At 42.8% G+C, this 21,179-nt stretch overlaps 1 long non-coding RNA gene across 1 annotated transcript in view; it reads right to left on the bottom strand.

Moving 5' to 3' along the window:
• LOC105861458 (uncharacterized) overlaps nt 1-21,179 on the bottom strand; it is a 188,210-nt gene that overhangs the window by 14,912 nt on the left and 152,119 nt on the right. The window contains exon 2 of the long non-coding RNA XR_012914922.1: nt 4,952-5,150. This is a non-coding gene — a long non-coding RNA (uncharacterized LOC105861458). The remainder of the gene's footprint in view (nt 1-4,951; nt 5,151-21,179) is intronic.

Genomic DNA, 21,179 nt, shown 5'->3' with positions numbered 1-21,179 from the left:
TAAATGTCAATATATTTATTATTTACTTCTGTCCCTGGCTCTGTGCTTACAGTTGTGGGATGAAACGGATAAAATATTTATCTCGAATAACTTCACGACGCTAACAAATTGGAAACTTACCTGGTGCAGACAGCACGCCGTTCCCAGCCGGAAACCGTTTGGGCACGGTGTCTCAGAGCCCAGGCGAATAACATATCCATGCTTCGAAGGTACTGATTGAGTTTTTATGAAACGGGAAAGCTTGGTAGTGACACCTTCCATCATTGTAGGATGTCTTGATACGAGTCTCAGATCCTTTTATGCCAAAATAAGAATTTTATCCACCCATTTTGTAGATCTCTTCCTTTTGTATTCTTATCTGGGGCCCCACACACAGTCTAGAAATGCATGACGAGTGCAATCAGTGATTTCTGGGCTGATATGTTGATGTAGTCATGGGGAATATTTGGACATGTTTATATTATTGGATTCTCTTCCCAGAATACGATTTCTTTGCATTTTACGGACACATCTTGAAGTCCCAGGGTCCACAGACACTTTGTAACTCTTAGCTATTGAACTCAGGTAAAGCGGGGGCGAAGCCCCAAAGGCGCAGTTAAGGCACCTATGACATCTGCGTTGAAGGGACACTTTCTCCCTCCACCCACATCCCGGGATCCCAGAAAACCTCCCTCCGCAAGGAACTGAAGGGACTCTCTGAGGAGCGCGGGGACGGGCACCCGGCTGTTTATCATCTCCCCCACCAGTGTGACACCTCGGCTGATTACTTGCATTATGGCTAATTTGCAGCTTATAATCAGTCCTGGCTTCTTAATAAACATCTCATTAAGTGACGGGCGCTGCCATCCGCCTCCAGCTCCCACCTCCCCGTGTCCTCTGCGGAGGGGGACGCGCTGCCGGACGTCACAGGTGTCATTCGCAATCATGTTCTGAGGCCTCGAAGGGGGCGCATGGAGGAAATGCCCTTCACAACGCATTACTGAGGATGGAAGGTGTGATTAGCCACCACGGCGGTGCCTGGCCCCCACGGTTCAGACTTGACTTTGGACACACGACCCTGCCATGCCAAGGAGGAATGTGTGAAGCGGTCGAAATGTCTCTGAGTAATGGTGGTGATGACGGTGGCAATGATAGCTATTGACACACAGCATTAACCCACCAAGTTGACCAAAGGATCAACAGACGTGCACAGACAGCCAGGAAACGCTGTGCGGACCGACCTCGGATAAAGGCAGAAAATGTACTGGGTGGACCATTTCTAGAATCTGCAGGAAGAACAAGCATACTGGGGGAACCGAGGCCTCCGTACTGGATGGAACACGGGAGTTTAGAAGGCTCTTCCTCTCTCAGTTACCGTCCGCATGCACAGGAGGAAATGAACTAAGATTAAATTTTTCAAAACGCAGTGAGCAATGACTTGACATCTTCAAAACTACCTGTTCCAGAAAAACATGCATTGAACTGCAAAATGAGGTTTTTTGTTAGCATGTGATTTTGCAATAAAGTGTGATACCACCACCAATCCACGTAATAACTTCTAAGACGGACTTCCTAGAAATGAAGATAAATGTGCTAACAAAAATAAGCATGTTACATTTAATTCCTTTTTCCATAACTACAAAAGGTCAGTTGGACATTTAGGCAGTTTCCATTCTGGAGCTATTTCATATGGTGATGCCATGGACGTTCTGACACCTCTTTGGTAAACATACGTACACGTTTCCTTGGGTGATTGTCTAGGACTGGCTTGGCTGGGTTAGCGAGTACGTAAGTTAAGCTTTATTAGACACTGCCAGACACACTTCCAAACTGCTTGCTCAAAATTACTCTTCCCTCAGCAACCCAGAGGGCCCTGTTTGTTCCATATCCTTGCTAATTCTCTGTCTCTCCTGACTTTGCACCAGAGCTTTTCCAGTGCATATGCAGTGGTATCTTAGGTTTATAATTTTCATTGCCCCAAAGATTGATGAAATTGAGCACTCTATTATATATTTATAGGCCGTTTTAATATCCTTTTTATGAACTGCATATTCAGGTAATTATCACTTTTTTTCCACTCTCTTCCCTTCATATTTGCTGTGTAGGAGGCATTTGTAGAATTACATAACCTTCGACACTGACTAAACTAAACAAATACTTGGGCACTTATCTTAGTTTTTCATTACTGGGTGCCCACAGCCTGGCCATCTCAGGGACCTTGCTGTCCTGGCTAAGAACATGAGGCCCATTAGTAGGGCACATAACTTTAAAACTGAGATATTTCTATTCTCTAAGGCAAAAGTGTCATATCAGTGTTCATCCTAAACTACTAAGAAAATAATCAATATTGAGGGTATATAAATACAAACCACTTTCTTTAAATCATTGCTGAATGTAATAATTTTAAATTTTTAAAATTTCACATGTTTTACATGAGTATTTTGTTATTACTAATCTGTATTTTCAAAATTCTAAATATATTATTTGAAATTCAAGCTTTCAATGTAGTTATTATATCTCACTGATTTTTTTTTTATACATAAAGACATCTTTCAAAATGTTTAATTAGAATTGCTTTGGAGTTTACCAATGCCTTATGATTTGACAATAGACACTAAGATTAAATAATATTTTCTCTTAAAATTGCTACCTTTCTTTAAAAAATATATCTTTTTTCTGATGCCAATACTTGAGAACAATTGCTGGAACATGGTTTGTTAATATATATAATACACACATATATCTCTAACTTCCTTAATAATTGTTGCTTTTTGGCATGCATTAGTATTCTTTCAAAACAAACAAAAAAAACCCCACATGAATTTTTATGATGTCTCATTGTGTTTTATATAAAACAAAAACATGATTATTTCTAGGTTAACAATAGGAGGAATTAGGGAGATGATATCTACTGAGCATCTAACATTTTTTAGGTCACTTAATTCTCCCCATAATGTTCACCATAACCTGGTAAGTTACCCTCTGTCATTGTTTATATAGGAGAAGGGATGGGTGGAGAAGTAGCTGCTTCTCAGAGGCAATAACCCTTTGTGTGCCAGGGTAACAATGTTTCTGAGATAGGTTTGATCATTGTTTGGAGTTATATTGTATCTATAGATCAATTTCAGTATCACTTAACATAAATTCATTTTTGAGTCTTTGTATCCATTCACAATGACCTACTTCTCCAATGAGTATTTGTAACAACTTTTAATAAAGGTGAATATACTTATCTATAAATATGTTGTGCATATTTTTAAGTTTCTTTATATTTTTGTTGCTTTTGTAAGTGGCAAATTTTAAAGTATTTTAATTTTTGTTCTCTGACATTACATAGAAATGCTGTTGATTCAGAATATTGATCTATAAAAGCATGATCCTAAAATCTAATTAATTCTGGTAATGTATCTATAAAATCTTAGGGGTTTACTATATTGTCAATAAAATTATATCTTCCTTTCCAATCTTTATTTATTTTGTTTATTTTTCACATTAACTTAATTAGATAAACCCCTAGAACTATGATGAATAAAATGAATGATAATAGCCCTCTTATCATAGCATGATATTTTTTTCATGTCACAGGTAAGAGTAGGGACAAATTTCCATTGATTGATAATTCTTCTAGTGAGTTTCCATTCTTCTGTCCCCAGATTCACAAAAATTATTTAAATTATTGAACAGCCTTTTTGGACAAAGCGTAAGAGTGATTGATTTCCTTAAATTCTCTTGGAGATGATGACATTTAATGGACACCCAAGCATCACATTATTTCATTCTTTATCCTATTATCTATAGGTAGCATTTACTTGCAGTGAGAAATAGCTTATTTTCACAAAATTGTGGGGCTTTAGTGGTGGATGACATCTTAAGACAGACAGGTGGAGACAGACCCAAAATCCTCCTCACAATTCACCAGGGCAGAATGGCTTTAACCTTTCACCAGTGTCTTCTCTGCTAACATATGTTGTCTCAAGAAGTGTAATACAAGAAAGTTTTGAAGTTTCACAAACCATTATCTAAAAGTCCCCATAAGTTTTGGTATTCAGAACTGTGGGAATTTTAGAAAGACAGTAATACGCACAGACCATATGTAAGACAACACCCCCAGCAAAGAGTAGCATCAACCCCACAATCAAACACACAGGATGCTGGCAGTGAAAAACGTTCATACTAAGATTTTCTTTTAGAGACTATCAATAGCCTCGTGTCGGTTCGGGTTATGTTTGGTCCCTGGAAACGCTTGGTCTCCAACGTATGGAAAATGAAAAGTTTTGGTTTTTAAAAATATGTGGACTTTGTGATTGCAGATAAGTCATCATTAATACAGATGAGATTGCAAATTACAGACCAGAACATGGAAGTCTGGGAACGGTCCGCCTCGCTATCTCAGCACCCGCCCGGGAGCTTCCCAGTGGAAAGGGTCTGCTCTTTGGGTGACGCCCGGCCTCCTAGGATAGCAAAAGGCTCCCAGGAGCTGCAGCCAACGTAACGCAGACGTAGACCGACAGGGGTCCCAGCAGCCTCCAGGGAAGAGCCACTTGGTTGTCCCACGAGTTCTTCACACCCAAACCTCTCTGAGAAAACTGCTCCTATCCTCCTCCTTCTCTGGAGCTCCTGTTTTATCAAGCGCGCTCGGTTACCCAAGTCTAAAGCCCTCCTCTCACCCACCCCCACATCTCGGCAGACAACAATCTCGTCTGTCATATTCCTGAGTTTCATCAGATCCCTCCGACGACGTCCCAGTTTTCCAGCCTTGTCGTTCCCGAGTTTGTCCCCTTACCCCCTTCCTCTGAGACAGCATGGCCTCGGGTGTCTTAAAATGTTCTAAACTAAATTTTAATTTTGTTTCCAGCAACCTGTCCACCTCTTATAGAAACAAAAGCCAATACAGTTAATACAGCACAGAGGCCCTGCAGACCCGTCCCCAGCCACCGCCTCCGTCACCCCCTCTGTCTGTGCCCCCACTCACGTCACTCCAGCGTCGTCACGGATCTCCTTCTTTCTGTGCACACCCAGGCTTGGTCTTTTTGCTTTCTGAACAGCACCTTGTCTTTATTCGTGGGAACTCCTTTCTCTGTTACAGCGGCCTTACTCTTCTTCCCTTAGTTGTTAGTAAATTCCTCCAGCTCCATCTCCGGTGTTGCCTCTTCCAGAAAGCCTTTAAGTCCCTAAGTGGGGATAAGTACATTTTAGTATATTCCCTCAGAACTAGTGCTGTGTCTTCCTGATGCATATTAAAGTACAGTGATATTAATTTTTTTCTTAGCTGTCCATATCCACCACTTGACTGACAGATCCATATAAATATATATGTATGTATCTATGCATATATATATATAGTTTTCAAGACAGAGTCTTACTCTGTTGCCCAGGCAAGAGTGCAGTGGATTCCTCATAGCATCACAGCTCACTGCAACCTAAACTCCTGGGTTCAAGCCATCCTCCCGCCTTGGCCTCCCAGGGTGCCAGGATTACAGATGTGAGCCGCTGCATCCAGCCTTATTTATCTTTTTATTCCTAGTGTCTAGAAGAGACTTCCATGGGCAAATGTTTTATTCATTTTTTTTTTTTTTTTTTTGTAGAGCTTCATAGCTACTAAAGGGTTTCATGTTCTACTTCCAGAAGTACAGAGGTTAACTTTGCATCTTTCTCTATTATATGGTCAGGGTTTACTTTTCAGGTTAAAGCATTTTGAACTCTGCCTACCCCTGAAGATGCTGCGTGGTAGCACATGATGTAACATGCATTTCCAGGGCTGTGAAGTGCCCCTGATATGGCTCTTGGTGCCTGTGTTGTGCACAGAGCCCAGGCTGAGAAGCACAGGCCACGAGCTTCATTTCACGGCTGGGGAAACTGAGGCTCAGAGAGACTTTTAAACACTGAGTTAAACAAAATGCAATTCAAACACATTTGGCTGTCTGAGATCGAGGTGTCGGCAGGGCGGGTTCCTCTTGAGGCCTCTCCCCTTAGCGTGTTGATACGTCTTCTCCCCGTGTCCTCCTGTGGTTGTCCTTGTGTGCGGCTGTGTCCTCGTCTCCTCTTCCTGTGAGGGCCCCAGTCAGGTCGGATCAGGGCCCGTGCAGGTGACAGTATTTTACCGTAGCTACACATGGCACCGTCTGAGACCAGGGGTCAGGGCTTCAGGGTGCAGCTGCAATCCAGCTACAATGGTGCCGGGTCCCGCAAGATCCTGGTCACTAAATCTTTGGGCCTCAGAGAAAAACCACTTGCAGTGCACCCCCAGAACGCATGCCGCCCCCCTTCCAACGGAGATCATTCCTAGCCTTGGAATCTCAGTCCTTTCACCCTTTTCTAGACTAGTTACTTCTTTCTTTCTTTCTTTCTTTTTTTTTTTTTTTTTGTTTCAAAATACTATAGTTACTTCTTGCTCAGACATAAAGCCCTGTCCCTGTGGCTTCTCCTCGGCCCTGGGGGAAGAGAGCGTGTGGAGGGCTGAGTTCCGTGTGCTGGGGCGTTGTAGGCTCTCAGCCCCCCCAGGTGGCAGCAGCCTTGGGAGGGAGGGGCAGAGCCACAGAGGGAGGCCTGGCCAGCGAGCTGAGAACAGAAAGCTAAATTACATGGGAGCGCCTCCAAGACTTTGTGTTTACTCAACTTGTGAGTGTGTGTGTGTGTGTGTGCGTGTGCATGTGTTTGTGTGTGTGGTTCAAAGCCCACGATGTTTGCTACATGGTAACTAACAGAGCCACAGTTCCCCTTCGCTGCAATTAAGACCACTTGAAATTATATACTGAACTCAAGATTTCTAGGGGCTTGAGCTAAAAGAGCTACTGTCATGGGTTCAATTGTGTCCCTCAGAAAAGATCTGTTGGAGTCCTACCCCCCAGGACTTCAGAATGTGACCTCATTTGGAGACAGGGGCTTTGCGGAGACAGTGAAGTTACGATGAGATCATGACATGGCCTTAAGCCAGCATGAACGACCTCCTTACCAGAGGAAATGTGGACACAGAGACGGAGACAGAGGAAGACGCCATGTGAAGAAGATGGGTCATCAGAATGGTGTGTCTGCTCCCAAGGGGCGCTCCGGGATGGCCTGTCACCGCCCTGCAGGTCTAGCCTTGGAACCTGATCCCGCCTTGCCCAGTTGGCCCTCCCAGACCCTAACGCTGACATTCAGATCCTTGTTCAACTACTGTCTGTGCCAGAATGATGCAGGATTTTTCATAAAGTTATGAAAATCAGAAAACTCTCTTTGAGGATAAAAATGAGTACCCAAAACTTGATATCCAATCACCTCAAATATCCAGGCAAACCGAAAAGCTCCTTTGCCCCCCCAGATGAGAAAGATGGAACCTTGCCCTTTCTGTCTCACTGTTTTAACGCGGTGGCTGACACAAAACAGGAAGCTGCCTGTGATTTCTTGGACAAGTGAAGATAAATTCACTGATGACTTAATGAAAGGAGTAAGGGATAATCAAACCGCAAGAAATCACAAGCCTGAAGTTGCTGAAGGTGCTTCGGAAGGCACAGCCAAGGCGAGGACCCGCCTGGGGTTGTGGGCATCCTAAACACAGCGGAACTAGCGAGTTCACAGAACGTCTGTCTGCCCATGCACGCGACTCCACCATACCCAGAAAACATCTTTTAACAAACTGCCAGAAATAATGTGAACCTGTAATAATTTTCTACCATCTTTAAAAGCAAACGTGAAAAGCTAGAATCTTAATGCAGAAGGCATGGTTTGTATGCGATGATAAACTCCCAAAGAAAGAAAAGAGAAAAAAAAAAATAAACGAATCATTTCCAGGAGCCAATTGTTTTTTGTACGGAAGGAGAATTGGAAATATCCCATTGTCTGGAAATGTTTTACAAGTATATTTTTATGGTTTAAATTTTTGTTATACAGTGTCATCAAGATTCTGTCATATTTCGGTATTATTGATTTGAAACAAAAGTGGATTTTGATATCATTTATTCTGGGCTACACACTGTGTAATTATTCAAATGCTTCATTTTCATTTGGGCTTTCCTATTTGTTTTAAATGTTATTACTCGCTTCAGTGCGTTTTCATTTTAGTGAACACACTGATAAATATTTCTATCAATTGCAGATGTGATTTTTGCATAAGTAACTAAAATGCTAGCACCGTGGTTTGATACAATACCAGACACCACGGGATCCCACAGCGGCAATTAGAAAGTTTGTCTGCATTTGTGTAATCGTGAAGGCCTTATGGAATGGTTTAAAGTGTGCTTATAATTAGTAATTTTAATGCTTCATGTCTTCCCCAAAAGCCTTAGGCATAGAGCCAGGGCTGATCCTAGGTGAATGGTAAAGCAGACTAAATTCGCTTTTCATTTTCCTCATCCTTTCATCCCTGCTCTGCAAGCTCAGTGACCTTGTCCCCGACCCAAGACGGGGTCGAGGTCTCCGGAGTCGAGTCAGTCTTGTAGACACACCTCATTCTTCATACCAGCCCTGCCACCCCCTCTTCTGTCAGGACGCCCAAGTTTCCCTTTCTATTGCTGTGTTGATATTCGCCTGTTTTGTTTGTTTCTGTCATGGGCTGGCAGCATCCTGCTTAGCAGCAGGCAGAGGGCACTCGACCCAAACCAGGTTGCCTGGTCTGCGGGCACACCCCAGTACACCAGCGCCGGGGTCCACGCCCAAGTGCGTTGCTTAACTGCTCCATCATCTTTTTAACTTCACTACCAATACGGCTAGTTCACTGGCACGGCTGTTCCTTCCTTGTATTTTCACTAGTGGGGAGGAAGAGGGGAGTGCTCCTCCCCATGTTGGGTGAAACTTAATGTATCTCAGCAAGAGAGGAAGAGTGTTTGGCTGGAGTCCTCTAACAGGGCCAGAGCGAGCCGGGCAAAAGTCTGCAGGGTCCCGAGCACGAGGGCTGCTCTCCGGGGAGGGGCGTCCACCCGCCAGACACCGGATGGCCACGGAGGTTGGGATACGCTCTCCGCCCCTGTCGAGCACCCTCTGTGTGCTTGCCGAAACGCTCCTCTGCCACTCTCACGCAAGACAGCAAAAAAGGAAGAAAATTAGCTCCTCCTATTTGACCCTTATTTATAGGTTAGGGAATTTATAAACCAAAAAGGGAAGATTAAAATATACATCTACATTTAAATTAACTTTGATATGAGTGCAAATAACGAAATAGCAGGCTGGCATTCATTAATTTTCACTTTCAAAGTGTCAATAATTGCCACATTTACATAATGACTGCTGGCTGGATACAGTTACTGTGACGAAAAGGTCAGGAGAGTTGATCACACTCAAGTACGTCCGAGACCGAGATCTGACGAGAGTGAAACCCCCTAAGCGCAGCTTCCTGCTGGCTTCCAGTGAATTCCATACACTCTGCTATCCCATGCTCTTCTTCCCAAGAAAAAACATGACAGGGGACGTTATCCTTTTCATCTTACAGCTGAGGAAACTGGAGCTCAAAGATGTTAATTGTCTCACCTAAGGTCTCACAGTGCGTGGCGGAAACCGGATTCGAACTTGACTTAGACACCAGAATATCTAGCCTTGGAGCTAAAAGGGCTGAATATTTTAACCCTGAGGAACATTTTGAAAACGATATGCATCCATTTCTCTTAAAGACAAAAAATATTGCATGGCATTTGGCGTAAATACAGAAAAGTTCACAGATAAAGACATAAACTGAATTATTACACAGGGGAAACCCCGTGCGGGGCAATAAACAGCACATCAGACGCCCCCAATGCCCCTGCCCGTCATTGCCCCAATGATTCACAAGTTTAGCTAGAGGTTAATTTTGCCTGATTTTAAAATTATACTATGTGTATGTTTTGTTTCTTAGCTCTTTTACTCAGCACCAAGTATATTCATATTTCCTCCATGTTCGTACACCAGTGTGTGTTTTTTCCATTTGTTTTATTTCTGTGTACTAGTCCATTTTTACATGCGTCCCAATGTGCACATCCACCATGAGGGGAGGAGTGAGAGGGGCTTCGTGTTGTTGCCGGGAAGGGTCGTGTTGCTACAAACTCTCTTGAGCACAGGTAAACGTATAAATGTCCGCCACGATTTACACAGAGCTGGCAAGAGAGCACCTGCCTCTTCTGTAGAAGATGCTAAACTGTTTCAAAGTGACTTGCGTGTGTGTTCCCAGGCATGGGGCGCTGGAGTTCCCGTGCCTCCTCCCAGCCAAAGACTCGCTGTTTTCCTCTTTCTCTCTGCAAATGGCTTCAAGGTTCTTAATTTACATGTAACCGATACTTTTCATCTTTCCTCTTAAAGTGAATGTTTTTGTATTGAATTCAGTAAATCTTTCTTTGCAACCAAGTCATGAATATATTCTCCCTTATTATGGCCAAACCCAGCCACGCCCACTCATGAAGGTCTTCTGTGCCCGGCTGGCTCTGCACAGACAGAGCTGAGGACTCGCGTGGCATTCGCTGGCCTTTCACAGAGAGTTGAATGTTTACCTTTCACGTCTTTGGCAACAATCCATTTGGAATCAGGTTGAGAGCATGTCATAAAGTGGTAACTAATATTCTTCCTTTTCCTTTCTCTTCTTTTTTTTTTCTAATTGATAAAGCACCATATAGTGGAAAGGGCCTCTTTTCACCATTCTGTTGAGTCTGACTTTGTGTTAAATCAAATGGTAGTGTTTTATTTCTTTCTAGCTATCTAGTTAGTTATTTTTGGTAATGCATATTCCATTTCATTGGTTTAGGGGGCTATCTTTAGGCAATCACACTGTCTTAATTGATGTGGCCTTAAAATGTCTTGATGCCTGGTAGTTTAAGCTCTCTTGCCCTATTTTTCTAAAAATTTTCTTTGATATTATTGATCACTTTCATTTCCGTGAGTACATAAAGTAAGCTCATGGATTTCCACACTCAAACAAAACAAAACAACTGTCTTGGATTTTATTAAATTTATGCATACATTTGTGAGACTTGCTGTCTTCCAACATACTGTCTTCAAAACATGTGCACGAAACATTAGCCATTTTTATTTAAGATATGTCTTAATTTGCTTTAATACATTAAGCAGTTTCTGTGAGGGGTTCTTGCACATGTCTCATTAGATTAATACACCATTGTAAATGGCAGTTTCAAAAATTTTCTTTTATAAAAATTGTCTTTTAATTGTTTCTTTCTGGCACTTGTAAAATAAGATTATTTTTCTTATTCAAATTGTATTCAGCATCATTGCTAAATCTGCCTCTTAATTCTACTCTCTTAACTCAAATAGCATTCAGTTTTTCTCCTAAAATAAACCAAAATTTTCTCCAAAAATATCTAGGAATGATGATGGTTTCCTTGAATCCTTCATAGTCTATGTTCATTTCATGCCTTTTGTTTTCCTCGTTGCACAGGCCAGGGCTTTGGCATCATGGCTTTTTGGGTTGGCGGTTGTAGTCATCTTGGTCTTGTTGTTAATCTTAAAGGGATTTATCTCAGCTTTCCATTGCTCAGTGTTAGAGGTGCTATACATTTTACATGCTCTCTGACAGTAAAGCACTTTTCTTTCTGTACTCTATTTGCTGGTAGATTTTTATCTCAAAGTAGCATTTAATTTTCTTAAATATATTTTCTATAATATTTGGTTAGACTATGAACTTTCTTCTCACTTTCAAAAATTGGGCTTAATTTAATTTATAGCTTTTGAGGGTAACACTGACATACCTGTTTATAAACTAAGTCCTGTTGAACCTTCTCCATGTGTGGGGCTCACACATCTCAACCTCAACTCCAGTCTTGGGCAGAGAGTCCAATCTGCTTCTGCTGGGCAATCCCAGCCTCCCCTCCCTTCTCCTATCCTACATTTTCACACCTGACAAAGTTCTCGGTGGCAGATATGGCCTTTTCTGTCTTCTGCCTCTTGCGTCTTGCCCCAGGGCCCATTTAGTTTGTTCACAAATTGTTCCCTTAAATAAACCCAGCTTATAGAAATGTACTTGGTAGGAGATTTGTTCAAGCAATGTTGTCTGTTTCCCCTGGAAATTAAAGTCCACAAACTGATAGATTATTTGTTTATATTTCTTAAGCTCAAGGATAATGTTCAATGCAATCTAGTGGTGTCACAGTAAAAAAAAAATCTATTTGCAAATATGATCAATGCATGGATTCAAGTAAGTATAGTAGAATGTTAGTGTGAGGGATACATGAGCATAGTGTTCTAAGCCATTGAGCTTTGGGGGTCATTACTTATAATGTAGCCTATTCCAAGTATTATAACAATGGTAGTGATACTAAAAATAAAGAAAATTTTAGGATGTGTGTAAAACTTGTGAAATGCTGCGCGCTGTGCGGCATCATTCTCACTGCCGCTGAAGTGTGTTTTCTCCGGTCGTTGATGTGGAGTTTGGATATTATGTCAGAGGACGCACCTGAGTAGACTCTTTAAATGCACTGGCGCGCTTTGGCTCTTGCTGCTTGGTGATCTGCTATAAGAACATTTCCTAACCACAACCACATCAGCTTGGAAACACCCTCAACAAATAAAAGCAGTGACTGGGAACAGAACCACAGCTGGGGCCAAGGCAGTGGACTTGCAGGCTGTGACTTTCAGCTGAGCCCAGCCTGCATCAGCCAAACAGCTGCTGACTAACAGGCTTGTAACCGACTGGCAACATTGTAACCACAATAACAGACTGGTAACTTTGTAACCACAATGACAGACTGGTAACTTTGTAACCGCAATAACAGGCTGGTAACTTTGTAACCACAAAACCAGCTCTCCCGTTTGTAAGCCCTGTTAAACCAGGGTTGGTTCCCTGCCCATATATTTCAGGATTCATCCTCACTCCACAGGACTCTAGCCAGACTCCAACTGATGGTGTCTGCATCTCTTCACCTGAGATCTTTCTCCAGGCTGAATGTCGCCTCTGTGCTTACACTCACTCCTCAAAGCAACCCTTAAAAAGAGACTGGCTTTTATGTAATTTATACCCACTCCCATATAAATATGAAATATACGAGGTATACATTATAGAAGATTACATATGTATAAGAGTTAGTGTAAATTATATAGAAACATTTTTACATTTTGTATATGTAGCTATACAGTATTTATTGTATGTGGTTATGTGGTTACACTGTATGTATATAAATTTTAAAGCGGATCAGCCTACGGGTGACAAGTCATCCCAGGGCAGCGGTGATGGTGAATCCCCACACAGGACTGAGAAGCACTGGAGAAGTGGTAGACAATCAACACAGAGCAGCCGCACAGAACCCAAAGAAACAGCTTCTCAAGTGACAGGGTTTCATTCTTTTTTATGGCCAAACACTACGCCATTGCAAATACATGCACCACATTTTGTTTATCATTTGCCTGTTGATGGACACTTGGGATGACTCTGTATCTCGGCTTCTGTGGATAGTGCTACTATGAGCAGGGGGTGCAGACTTCTCTTTGACATCCTGGCTTCATTTACTTTGGATACATACCCAGGAGTGGGTCTGCTGTATCCTTACAGTCGGTTCCATTTTTATCCTCTTCAGGAACCTCCCTCCTGTTTTCTGCGGTGGCTATCCTCATGTATGATCCTACCTGCAGTGCATAAGCGTCCTCTCCTCTCCACACTCCTACCAGCACCTGCTTCCTTTTGTCATTTAACAATACACATTCTAACTGGAGGGAGGTACTGACTTATGAAAAGAAGGAACCGGAAGGAAGTTCTGGTGTTCTGGCACACAGTGGGGTGACTACAGGTAACAGCAAAATGCTGCACATCACAAAATAGCTGGAAGAGAGGCTTTTGGACATTCTCACCTCAAAGAAATGACACGTATGTGAGGTGAAGGGTACACTAACCACCCTGATTGGATTATCATACAAAATAGATATGCATCAAAACATCAAACTGTTTGACATGCACAATTACAGTGTGTCCTTATAAAAAATAAATAAATTTAAAATAAAAGAAAAAGAATAAAGCTAAATAGAGCCTTTCATTGCCAAGCCTGGCAATGCTTGGTGCAGTATAAAGATCCGTTTGGTGGATACAACTGATGGTTGTATATTGTAAAACCAATGTGAATATGAATTTGAATTTTTTTGAGAAGCTGCATTGCAATTGGTAAAAACGGAAGCGTGATTTCAGTGTTCTTCATAATAAATGCAAAGTAGGGAAGCAGAGACAGAGAAAGTGATTTACTGTTTAAAGAACTGTGTCTAACAACACAAACTATATAAGAAGCAACTCAGTTCCTACCTCTGTGAAACCGATTGTCTAATGCTGCACTACCCAATAAAAATATGTGAACTGCATTTATAGACTTAAAATTTTCCATCAGCCACATTAAAAAGTAGAAACCAGTGAAATTTTAATGATACATTTTATTTAACCTGCTATTTAAAAAATATGATTATTTCAACTTGTAGTCCATGCAAACTATTTTAAGCAGTTTTTCTTTTCATTATAAATATTTAAACTCCGGTGCGTGTTTACACTTATGTGCATCTCGGTTCACCTAAGTGGAACTCATTGGTCACACGTGGCCAGTGGCTACGGCTGTGGGCAGCACGGGCAAAATAGGTGCCCAAAGCCTTGGCAAATGCATACTCGGTGGGAAACAAAGTCAACCTATTAATAAAGCCTGTTACAAAAGAGGAAAAAAAAATCTTTATCAATTTGCTGATAGGCTAAATGGAAGAATTAATCTAGAAAACTCTAGGGAGTGAGTTGACGTTTAGATGCCAGATAGCAGCTAATTGCCTGTCATGTTTCAGAAAGGAGATGCTGTCGTCCATAACCTCGGGGAGAGCGATGTGCCGATTATTCAAGGAAAAGTGATGCCCGTGGCGCGTTACGGTATTTCATTTCAGAACAGACTGGAAACTGTCATTTTTGTGCACAGAAGCTTTACATACACTGGGTACGTACTACGTTCCCTGCATTTAATACACGAGCGTCTAGTCATTGTTCTCTTACTGTGCAGAGCTGCCCACGGGGCTTTGTCTGATCTTAATTGTTGTAAGTACCGTAAATGCCAATTATCCCGATCTGATCACTATGAATTACCTGTATCAAACCATCACTGTGTACTCATGAATATGTACACAAATTATTTGTCAATTAAAAAAAAAAAGCTATTGTTTTTTTTTTTTTTTTTTTTTTTTTCTTTGAGAAACACCTACAGCTACGGCTGTGAAATACATCCGAGTGTTTCCAAAGTAAATCTCAGTAAGTGAGAGACACTGGCTGGCTACCCTCAAATTTAAGCGCCAGTGGCTTCAGCACTCCCCCACATCCACTAAACGCTTTGTAAGCAGCACGAATAAAGAGGTCTGGGTGCGGGGCACGAGATGGAGTGGATGTCAAAGCGAGCGTTGGCATGTCCTCTGCAGGCAGGCTCCTGGGAACGGCGTGTTCAGAACCAGGAGAGAAAGTGGAGGATGGTGACAGGGAAAACTTCCCCTGTGTTGGGATTGTCCGTGGTCAGGACGGCATCCACGTAGCACTGGGACATGTGGGTATTCTCAGGAAATTATTCCACTTTCCCCCATGGACTTCCCAGCAATCAGTGTTCGAAACTGTAAGTGATGCTCACCCAAGACTGTCAGCTTAGCAAGTAAAAACAGAGAGTAGCTGTGGACTGCGCCTACACGCACAAACATGCGTGCGAACACACACACACACACACACACACATACACACACAAATCCATTGTTTATTTGAAATTCTAATTTAGGAGTAACTGGGCTTCCTATATTTTATCTGGTCACCCATATTAATCCTAAGTGTTTCAGAAACAATGTGCCAATGTTTTTCTCCATCATTTATTTCCCCAACGTGAAAGGCATTTCTCCGGAGGATCGTGCAGTTCCCTGCTGCTAGAACTGGTCTAAAGTGTTCCACCTATAGCCAGATCTCACGTACGGATTCTGAGGTTCTGATCCAGCATCACGGGCAGTGAGTGCCGTCCCATCCTGCAGGCGCAGTCCGAATTGAGCCCTGGTTTCTGTCTGAGGGGCTCAACTCACTGCTCCGAGTTGCCGGGGCCTTGCTGCCGCCAGCCCTTCCGAGTCTGCGTGGTCAGTCCTGCTGGCGCCTGGGCTCCCCGTGGTCACACCGTGGTGACTGGGGACCCGCATTGCTGCCTCCTCCCTAGTACACCCCCTCCCCAGCAGCCAATGAACCCATGATTGTATCCAGGAAGACGGCTATGAGCTATTTTTTTAGTGAGACCATGGCCCCTCTTAGAAGAGTTAAATCTACGTGAAAATCCCACAACCTTGGTGGAAAGTGATGGCGCCTTGTCCTGACGGGGGGGGGGAAATGCTGGAGAACTGTGAAGGGCCCTCCTGCTCCCACCACCCCGTTTTCTCCCCCGGAGGCTGCGCTAAGCCACAGGGAACCAAGCACCTCCTTGCATGTGTCTGGTGGTGTTTCTCCATTTCCTCCAGGTATTTTAATGTAATCAGCACCGCTCACATCTGCATAGCAATCAAATTACCAAATCAACCTAATCCAATGAGGAGCTGAAGAGCCAGATAATCAAACCCAGGTTAATATTAATTGCCACACTTCCTGCACCTGGATTTGGAGAGGAGCAAAAGAGAGGAAAAGGGAGAGAAAGTAAGAGAACCTGTATCCACTGACAGTTAATTATTTCTTATCATGTCCTCTGAGGTTGGCTAAATTTTTTCTTTTCGGGCTCACAGTGAACTCTTTAATCTGGAAATACACTTTTTTTGTTGTTGTTCGTACTGAGTCTGTGGTTATTAATGAATGGAGCTTTTACAGTAACGACAGCGATATAAATGTGTCATGCCTGCCAACTAAGCCATGTCCCCGTTGTAAGTAAAGAGTAAGTCACTCAAGGCAGAGCAGGAAAAGTCAGAAGTCCTTAATTTAGTTCCCGTTGCTCTGCTTCGCATTATTTAAGCCCGTGAGTTCTTGCGGTTCTGAATCCCAGTCTGCACATGTGGACCCCAGACCCTCCTGCACCTCGTTTGCAGTGGATGCGCTCACCTCGGGGGAACAGAGTTCAGCCGTTTTCATTAAACTCAACCGATGTTTGGAGCCATCTCTCTCAGCACAGGGAGGGCGTGAGCGTGAGAGTGGACGCTGGCAGGCTTGGAAAACGGTTTTCCGCCGTTTGGAAAAAAAGGAAAGGCGACTCACGCCCCGTCCACAACGCTCTCCCCCTCCCCTCTCCCTGCAGGTGTCCAGCTCTCTGCACAGGTGTTGCTCTGCCCACAGAGACCCCCACTTAGCCCACCTTCCCCCTTCGCAGGGAGTGCTTAATTAGGGACAGAAGCTACAGTGGCTGAGGTCAGCCTTTGCATGTCCTCAGATTGACTTCTCACTTCCCGTTACCCTCTGTAAGCCGCAATTAGCCCCGTCGCTGACGTGAACCCTCCCTAACTGTGGCGGCGTGTGGGCGCGCACGGCCAGGGGGACGCTGGTGCGGTCGGCCGCACCTGCTCTGCGGTCTCGCCGGGCTGTCCTCACCAAGCAAAGAGCAGGGCGCAGCCAGGAGACAGCAGGGAATGATTCTGGAAAGCAAGCCCTTCGAGATCTTATTTTGTGCTATCGATTGTTTCATTTTTAACTCTTTGTTACTTCAAACACACACAGAAGTAGTAGGAAGAGGACAGTGCACTCAGGTATGTATCATCCAGGGACAACACCTAGGAACACCTCCCAGGCGTGCGCGATAGATTGCACCTCATGCTCAGCTCCAGTTTTCCTTCCTCTCTCCCTCCTTTCCTTCTTTCTTCCCTCTTTTCCTGTCTTCCTACTGTTGGAATATTTAAACCCAGGGAGGATATGATGAGGCCTGATCTCTGTGTGTGTTTCCAGCTGCCAGAGAACACTTTCATTCTTTTTCTCTTGCTCAATTTTGTAAAAAAAAAAAAATGTCATTGTAATGTTTTTAGCCCCGAGAATACATGGCTCTGCGTCTGCTAAGATGAAGCAAATCATGACCCTGCTTCAAAGTAAAGAGAAACAAAGGAGAAGGAAGAGTACTTAGAGTCCACTGAAATGACAGTTTACTGTGATAATTACCAATCCCCAAAGACACTGCAGTATTTTTCCTTTTATAATAAAAAAGTGTCTTCGTGAGACTGCCACAAATAACAATTACAAGCTCTGAGGAAAAAAAAAAGAGAGAGAGAGAGAGAGAGAAACACTATTGGAAGGAGCTGGAAAACAATCAAATTGTGCAAATGGCACTTAGGATTTCAAACAATCAGAGACAGAAAACAGAAGAGGTTGGACCCAGGAGGAGAAGGAAGGGCTGTCCCAGGTGCAGCCAATGCCCAGACCCCAAGGAGGTGGCCTCATGTGGCAGAAGGGGACTTCTGTCAAAGGATGTATAACATGGAAAATTATATATATATATATATATATGCATTTTTTGTATTTTTCAAATTGTTTCTAGTGAACATGACTATTTACATACACAGTAAATAAAGAGATTTTTAAATATGCATTACAATTGAAAACTAGAGAGAGGAATTTCTATTTGACAACCATATAACAATAATGCAATTTGAGAAGCATTTGATCTCACATCACTTTTGAGTTTTGTGCTTATAGAAATTATCCACTTTCATCTCGAATACACTTAAAGTATAGACGCATTTTTTTCCCCATGGAAGGTCAGACTCCTAAAAAATGCATCTGGGCCATAAAACCTCCATATAAACTCTGTGAGCAAAATGCCCCAGGGCTCACTGCATGTAGGTGAGATTGAGTCTCACTGACGCTAATGTTGATTTAATGGCTGTATTCTCCAGCCATATAGTTCTAAGAGTTCATCTTGTGTTCAGCATGTCTGTTAGCAGTTCCTGGAAGTTCTGTGCTCTTGTGGTAACTCCACTCTACCCCGCCTGCTGCTGGCCTCGATGGCAACATGTGTCCAAGTCCAGGGCCCCGTTTTACTGTGGCCCTGCAATGGCTGGGGCTGAGCTCGGGACCCAGGTAGAACTAGGGGTCTTGGCTCCTACTGTCCAGGCCTGGGGCTCTGCTCCCTGCCCAGCCCCTGCCCCTGCAGCAGCTGTGTCGCTCTCTGACACACTCCTTGCTCCTTTAGCAAAAAATGCCTCCGAATATGAGCCTACCGAGAAATGAGCCAGCCCTCACTTTTAGCAAACATCCACATTCTGAATTCTTGTGTGAAATCAGTTGGGGAATGGCAACAATATGGGAGCTACAATAGATAGAAATATCTGTATTTAGGTGTTACAATATCAACGGTGTTACCTACCAACGTCTTCACTGATAACAGTGATGGCTCTCAAATAGCAGCTCATGTTCATGAATTGTAATATCTCATGAGGTGACACGTTTATCTGCTCACTATCTGGAAACTGTTTAAGTTCAGCTGTAATTGCATTAGATAATGTATCATTAACACAAAAATCTCTGAAGTTCAGGCACTTCTGAGTCCCAAAACATTATACACCTGAAATTATATAAAAGTATGAAACAATATGGTATAAATAAACTTTTTGCATCAAATTTGCACATTCTCTATAAAACCTGCAGGTGCTCATACATGTCAGTAGCGTGGCTTTGAGGATGGCTTTATTCCTTGGCTATATCCCGATATCACGTCACACCAGAAGAAGCTGGTATAGTGATTTCTTACTAGTGTACTGTAGGACTATGTGTGGTGGAAGTGAGCAAACCACCTTAAAATTTGTAAAAGATATTCATGACCTAAAGTCAACCACTTTAAAACTCTTCTAAGTAGAGTTCATCTTTTTCTGTCTGTCCTTGTACATTTTAATTTTCTTTCTGCTCTTTTAATCCCAGCTAATTAGGGGATTTCACTGCTGTGTAATGCTGGACTCTTAAGCCAAGCTTGTAATTACAAGGAGTAAGTAGTGTTCCATAATTGCAGATTGTGGGTTAATTGGTAATTCCTCATCCAGCATTTTTCCTGAAGATGTTTTACACTGCAGTTGTTGACTTCCTTCCCAAGGCAGCAGATTTAACCATTTATAGAGGTATTCCTCCTCAAAATGCTGGATAGGAAATCTGGCAACTTCTGACATCTTAGATTGTCTCGGTGAGAAGAGGAAAACAGGGAGGACTTGTGAAAGTATCTTTATCTCTATTCAAAAGCAGATTTTATATTAGTGCATTTATCTCCCACATCTACTCATAATGCGTTTGGAGCAACCTCATCATTTATGTATTAAAGATGATTCTGGAACCTGAACTATTTTGCATAAAGTTAGTTATCACTTATGTGCAGAGAGAGAGAGAGAGAGAGAGAGGAGGGCGTGATATACATTGGTTATATTTTCCTAAATTACAATCAACAAGGTTTTGGCATCGATAAATGTTTCCTTCCCCCAATGAAGAAAATCCAGTGTATCTAATATTAATCTTATCTTTGTATCTGTACATAGAAACCTGGCCATACTTTTGCATCCTTGCTATTCCAGGTGTGGGACTCAGGATGGCGGCCTCAGCCTCCCCTGGACCTTGCTGGGATGCGGAATCCCAGGGTCTCCTGCTCACCAACCAGGGCAGGGTCTCGCCAGCTGGACTCGGCAGTGCAGGTGGCTCTGAGTTCCCGAGATGGGAAGGACAGGGGCTGTGAAAACACGGCAATTGCTGGGCTCCATTTCACAACGTCTGTCAAAGTCATTGCAGCCCTTTGCATCACCTGGTCACGCTGGCTAATAATTTCAGCTCTGGCCCCTAAATGCCGGTAAATCTGCTCCAAAAATCGAAATGAAGAATATTAAATTATGAAGACTTGTTCCATTCGCTGCATTTCTCCCAACTCCAAGAGCTTTATTTTTAGAAGAATAATTGCATCCTTTGTACTGAGAACAAATTAATAACCACTTGCATTGAGCAGTTTCAGCTTCACCATTGGAAGGACTCATGTACCCAGTCAGTGCAGAATATCGAAGTGACATTCAGTGAAAATGTAGCTGGCCTTGTGGGGGGAAAAATATTCTGCATTCCAAGGGTGGCTCTTGCTAAACGAGGACTTTTGGGTTACTAGGCAAATATTAAATTAGATGAGTTTGCGGAAGACGTAAACATGTTATTCCAGAGCCCTACAAGGAGATAATAGAAGTAATAACAAATAGGTTTTGAAATCACATTTTAATTAGACAACTGTTTTACACAGAAACCCTGACACAGCAGCAGCGACAGGGCCATGAAGCAAGCTAGACATATAGATGTGAGCCAGTCCATTTAGAAATAAAAATGCACCACTTAGCAAGCAGTTTGGCTCAAAATAACGACTTCCATAAAT

The sequence above is a fragment of the Microcebus murinus genome, chromosome 25, assembly GCF_040939455.1.
Source record: "Microcebus murinus isolate Inina chromosome 25, M.murinus_Inina_mat1.0, whole genome shotgun sequence".
Taxonomy (NCBI): Eukaryota; Metazoa; Chordata; class Mammalia; order Primates; family Cheirogaleidae; genus Microcebus; species Microcebus murinus.
This window is presented reverse-complemented; position numbering and strand designations above follow the sequence as displayed.